Consider the following 7,143-nt stretch of genomic DNA (forward strand, 5'->3'; position numbering starts at 1 on the left):
GACCTGAGGTGTGTCATCCCTCTGTAACAACACTTCCTTGTTTCGTCATTGTTTTCCTCCCTCCAGCAACAGATAACATAATGCGAAGTTATAACCCTTGACTGTCGAGTTGTTTGTGTTTCATAATTACTGATGTACAACGTTGGTTCATTGTCTTCATAAATACTGGAATACTGGAATACTGAAATACTGGAATACTGGAATACTGGAATACTGGAATACTGAAATACTGAATCAAGGTCATTGGTAATTAAGATGAATCCATACTGTACCTATTTCCCCCAGGTGACCACAGTATGCCATACAGCCTCACCACATCACAACACATCACACCACACCGCATCACACTACCACCACACTACACCACACATACCAGCCTGAAACACACCACACTACACCAGCCACCTCCCCAACACACTGGTACAGACAACAGGCGACACAACTCACACGAACGAGGCAAAAGAGCCATAATCCAGACCTGCCTCCTACCACTTAATACCATCATGTTAATTGTATTGCATTACACTAATTACTTAAGGGAGAAGCAACTGAGGCCGCAGGTAAACAGTGTGTATGTGTGTGTGTGTGTGTGTGTGTGTGTGTGTGTGTGTGTGTGTGTGTGTGTGTGTGTGTGTGTGTGTGTGTGTGTGTGTGTGTGCGCGCGCGTGTGTGTGTGTGTGTGTGTGTGTGTGTGTGTGTGTTCCTCCGCTCTGAAGATTACAATAGATTTGGCACATTCTCTCTCGCATGTCCGGAATCTCACACACACACACACACACACACACACTAACCATGCCGGGTGTATATACCAACATATGTCCCCCTTCATAAACACAGATATTGATGACAGGTATTGAGGGTGAGGCTGTGTTACCTGTCAACCACAGCCATAGGGAAGGTGACCACAGCTATATTAGGCTAGTGAGCTCTCGTCTCCCACAGCTGATGATGATGGTATGATGATGATGATGATGATGATGATGATAATAATAATACAAATAATGATAAATAATATAATAATAATATAATAATAATAATAATAATAATAATAATAATAATAATAATAATAATAATAATAATAATAATAATAAAGACCCTGTCACCACCGCCACCACCACCACCACCAACAACAACAACAACTACTATCACGTACAGTACACACCATCAACAGTACACAAGACAGTAGGTAATATATTGCCCAGCTGTGAGGAGGCTTGATAGATGGTACAGCTCAAGCAGATAAATTGAGCCAATGTGTAGTGGATTATCATGACGTGGGGACACACACACACACACACACACACACACACACACACACACACACACACACACACACACACACACACACACTATCATTCCATTGTATATACACATGAATGGTCGGGGGGCAATGAGGATGAGAGAAAAAGAAAGAGAGAGAGATCAAAGAGAGAGAATGAGAGACAGACGAAGAAATGGGAAGGAAGAAGCGACAAAAAAGGAGTGAGTAAGAGATTATGACGCATGATAACAAGAACAAAACTGGAGGGAGGGAAGAGAGGAAGAGGGAGGAAGGAATGAGAAGGACAAGGGGAGGGAGAGGGACAAGTGGAGGAGGGAAGGAGAAGGTGAAGGAAGGTGAGGAGAGAGTGGGGAGGGAGAAGGAGGAAGGAAGAGGGAGGAGATGGGTGGGGAGGGAGAAAGACAATGGGAGGAGGGAGTAGACGGTAGATAGGGAGGAAAGGAGAGAGAAGAGGAAGAAGGGTGTGGAGAGAGAGGAACAAGGGAGGAGGAAGGAGAGGTTAGGAAGGGAGGAGAGGGTAAGGAGGCAGGAAGGGAGAGGGAGGAGAGGGTAAGGAGGCAGGAAGGGAGAGGGAGGAGACGGTGGAGAGAAGGAGAAGAAGCATGGGGAGGGAGAGATACAAAGGGAGGGGGGAAGGAGGGAGGGAGAGGAGGAGGGAAGAAGAGGGTAGGGAGAGAGAGAATGGGGAAGGAGGGCCAAACGAGACAGCTTAAAAGCCCAGCTCACAGACGTCAAATTTTCTTTTGTGGGAGAACCAACCACCAAAAATGTTGTTAAGGTACATCTGCAGTAAGACGCTGAGACTGACGAAGCTTTCATGTACCTCAACAGAAGAAGGAAGGGTTAGGTGTACCTGGGGGCGCTCTACACACCTGAAATTGTAACTATTTATGTCTCTCTTGGGGCGCTCAAAACAACTGAAATATCACATTTTTTTATAGACCTGTCCTGAAATTGCAGTATTTACCTGAAGGTGTTATGAATGATCCCTCTGTAACCAACCCCTTAATTTATTTACGTGCTGCGCTATGAAGCACTAAACGTCCAACCCATGATATACCTACCCTAATATGCAGCCCGGCCACCATTTACACATCAGGGGGCACGTAAACACCACCTAACGATGGAACACAGTTAATTATTTACAGGCTACATTACACACGGTACAACGATGCTAAATTACTGCTATAAAACCATTTTTTTTTACAAAGTGGAGACCCAAATTATTATTAGTACAGGTAGAACGAGAGAGAGAGAGTAAAAAATAAAATAGCTTTAGTTTACACAGTAATTGGTGGTAATTGCTGTGCTTGAAGTGGACGGAGGCAGGTCACGTGTGGACAGGCAGGTGACCTTGACCTGGGTTTACAAGGTTATGAACCAACGCAGAGGCGCTATTATGTGGGTAAAGGTCAACATAAATTTTATAATATTCCTTCAGATTTTGTTTTTCATTTTCAAGGATTCTTTTAGGTTAGGTTAGGTTACGTTAGGTTCACACGTCAGCTGAGTCACGGTGAAGTAGTAGGAGGGACATCATTGGCTGCTGTGTGGCGTGAAAGAGCCAATCAGTGTACGTCATGCGGCTTTCGTGTGGTTCCTGCCAAATTGTAGCCCAACCGACCTGACCACGCGACCTGTGCCATCATCACTATCATCAACCCTATCACTACGACTTACCATCACCAACACTGCCACTAAGACTATCACCATCACCAATACTAACACCAACACTGTCACCCTCACTATCCCCATCACCATCACCAACACTACCATCACAAGTATAAACCTCAACACAAATACCACCAAGAACACCAACACAAACAAACAAGAAGGGATTCACTAACCCCCGGAATCGAAACCAGGACCGAACCCGGATTCAAACTCAGATTCGGATCCAGATTCAAACTTTCATTCGAGCCCTGGACTCATGAACGATCTGTGAGCTCACCACGTCAACAACATCTCCTCGTATCAACATCTGACACATGTGGCGACCTATAGTATAATGGTCAGCACGTTCGCCTCACAAGCGAGTGGACCCGGGTTCGATCCCCGGGCAGGGTGAAACTATGGGCAAGTTTCTTTACGCCATTTGCCTCTGTCTACCCAGCAGTAATTGGGAACCTGGATGTTAATCGATTTGTGGATCGTGTTCCGGGGTAATGGTTAGCAAGTGCAGTTGGCGAGTTGTCCGGTCTTCTCGGACTATTCCGTGACACTGGGTCACGCAGCTCGTTAACTCAGGGTGTGGTTGTTGTGTTGGCGACAGCTTATACACTTTAAACAAATTCACGCCTAGGTGGCCCTTGGGCCGGCCTTACACGAGAGGCAACCATTATTATTATAGAAACGTATATATATGTTTATACTCGTATATATATATTTACATTTTGATGGACAAGCTACCTGTATAATGTGACCTGTATTTAAGTTTGGCCTATACACCTCTGCCCCGTGAAGTACTGTAACACTGAATTATGACTTCGACAGAGAGAGAGAGAGAGAGAGAGAGAGAGAGAGAGAGAGAGAGAGAGAGAGAGAGCCGTCAACGTGTACCCAGTGCTATATATTGGTTGGATTAATGGCAAAGCTTTCGGTAATATAGTTTAATTCAATGTACAGATTGTTAAACCGAACCATTTAATGAATTTTAGATACCAGAATTACTTTTGCACACACGTAAACTACCACACACACACACACACACACACACACACACACACACTTACACAGGAAGAGTTAGACAGACAGATAGACAGACTGAGATAAGCAGATAGATAGGTAATACCAATTAATATCAGGTAATCCCAGGTAACACAACTCAATCCTAGGTACACCATCACTTAACACCAGGTACACCAAACACCAGGTACCATGGCGGAGAATGAAGACCTCTCCAACAGCCTCCAAATCCATCACTCTCCTGACGACTGAGACTCCAAACCAGATTCTTACACTTCAAAATGCAAAATGACTCTGATGGCTATTAAATCATTTTTCACTAAGTTCAAAGCTGATTGGCTCAGAGGGGGAGGCGGGGGGGAGGCGGGGGAAGGGAAGCGGGGGAGGGGAGAGGAGGTGACGGAGGGGAAGGGGAGGGGACGAGTCAACAGTGCAAAGAATTTCTCCACCAATTGGCTTAGAGAGAAGCCCGTTGAGTATGTGATTCTTAAAGGTGATTGGTTCAACAAGAGAAAATCGCAGCTTTCCTTGTTACATTTATTCCCTATAGCGAAAACCTCTCTCTCTCTCTCTCTATCTATTTATCTATTTGACTTGCATACGAGGCGTAGAGGAGGAGGAGGGGGAAGAGGATGGAGAGGAGAAGAGGAGGAGGGGGAAGAGGATGGAGAGGAGAAGAGGAGGAGGGGGAAGAAAGCAGAGGGGGAGTGGAGACCAAGAGACAGTCAACCTCCACTCAAAAAAAAACCCAGTCAAATGAAAAGTGTTGCCACCACCAGGTCCTCAAATATTTTCTGTCTATATTTTGGTGTCGGAAGAAAACGTAGTGTAGGCACCCCGAGACAGACAGACAGACAGACAAGCAGATGACAGACAGACAGAGAAAGATATAGATAGATAGATAGGTAGAGAAATGAATTAAAGAAAGGGGGGAGAATGCAGAAAGGGGGAAGGACGATAATGGTGGATTTGGGGAGAGAGATAGGGAAGAGAGAGAGAGAGAGAGAGAGAGAGAGAGAGAGAGAGAGAGAGAGAGAGAGAGAGAGACGATATAGAAAAGGGAAAAGAAGAGATAATGGTTGAAGAGATAGAGAAGGAGTGAAGGAGACAGAAAGGAGAGAACAGGAGATAAATAGACAGACAAGGAGAAGGAGACAGATTAGAAATAAAAATGAAAAAAAACAGATAACGAGAGGAAGGAGAAGAAGATAATTAGAGGAAACGAGGAAGAAGATAAATAGATAAATATAGATAACAGAAGGAGATAGAGAGAAGGAGAATAACATAAAGAGGAAGGACAGACCGAAGGAGAAATTATATATGGCTCTCCCTCTTCCTCCTTACTTCCCTTCCCTCCTCCTCCTCCTCCTCCTCCCTCCTCCTCCTCCAAACCTCCCCATCCATCAGACTTTTGACCTGGCTTGGCAATCGATCAGCCCAACTGGACCTCTCACCTACTGGGCTACTACACTTACCATTGTACCTCACCTGACCAGACACCCCACCCCACTCACCCAGTATACACACTCAATACTGTACTGTACTACACACACACACACACACACACACACACACACACACACACCACACACACACACACACACACACACACACACACACACACACACACACACACACACACACACACACACACACACACACACACAGCGCCATAAACACCATTACCCTCAAGCACTAAGTTTGCCAGCACCGCCACTGTTGCCACACGAAGGACAGACACGTCACCAAGTCCACAACGTCGCGACCACGTCCTCCTCCTCTCTGGCCTTCGTCGGTGTCATCGGCGGTACCAGGGCACGTCTTGGCACTCAGTCTGAGGCGAGGAGGAGCAGTAATCCAAATTGGGATTTATCTAAACCAGGAGGTCACCTATAACAGGGCTGGCTGGCTGGCTGGCTGGCTGGCTGGCTGGCTGGCTGGTTGGACAGGGAGCGGAGGTGGTCTGCCAAGGTCCATATATCGCGGGTCACTATTCTTATGTATACTTCAGTCCTTGAGGGGGAGGTGGTCTTCTGCCGGTGTATGCCTTGAGGATGATCTACAACCTCTGCCCTCACCACTATCTTACAAGTCAGTGAGTCAGGTTAGGTTAGTCAAGTAGTTAGGTTATATGCAGGTCACTTAACAGCAGAACTGTTATTGATACCACGAGATTATGTGACACATCTTATTTCAACCATAAAATGAGGTAATATAATTCTCTCTCCATTGTCTGCCTGCCTTATCTCTCTCTCTCTCTGTTTCTATCTACCTCCTAACCTCTGGCACCCTTCTCTCCCCCTCTTCCTTTACCCCTCCACCTCTCACTACCCCAGGGAGAAGCAACATAAAGATCTAAGCTTTACTGTTCAATTTTACGGTCAAACACACTCACGTTTAAAGAGTAAGAACTCCATAAAATTGACCTCTGACCTCACAAGGGTAGCACTGAGTCTTGTTAATTGACCTCTGACCTCACAAGGGTGGCACTGGGTCTTGTTTATTTACCTCTGACCTCACAAGGGTGGCACTGAGTCTTGTTAATTTACCTCTGACCTCACAAGGTGGCACTGAGTCTGTTTATTTACTCTGACCCCTGCTGGGCAAGTGGCAATTGGGGTCTTGTTAATTGGACCTCTGACCTCACAAGGGTGGCACTGAGTCTTACACTATCTCTGACCTCACAAGGGTGGTACCGAGTCTTGTTAATTTACCTCTGACCTCACAAGGGTGGCACTGAGTCTGTTTATTTTTACCTCTGACTCACAAGGTGGCACTGGTCTTGTTAATTGGATCTCTTATTCTCACAAGGGTGTACCTGGAGTCTTGTTAAATGACTCCTGACCTCACAAGGGTGGCACTGAGTCTTGTTTATTTACTCTCTGACCTCTCACAAGGGTGGTGGCACTGGAACTGTTATTCGACCTCTGACTCCTGCCAAAGGCAAGGGTAACTGAATCTTGTTAATTGACCTCTGACCTCACAAGGGTGGCACTGAGTCTTGTTAATTGACCTCTGACCTCACTAGGGTGGCACTGGGTCTGGGGGATAAGCAGCTACTCCCACAACACAACTTAACAACAAAACACAACACAACACAACACAACACAATACAACACAACACCCCCAGATATCCTTCTTCTTATTTGACAGGAAATAACTCAAAGAGCTTACAG

The sequence above is a fragment of the Homarus americanus genome, unplaced genomic scaffold (assembly GCF_018991925.1).
Source record: "Homarus americanus isolate GMGI-L3 unplaced genomic scaffold, GMGI_Hamer_2.0 scaffold46331, whole genome shotgun sequence".
Lineage (NCBI taxonomy): Eukaryota > Metazoa > Arthropoda > Malacostraca > Decapoda > Nephropidae > Homarus > Homarus americanus.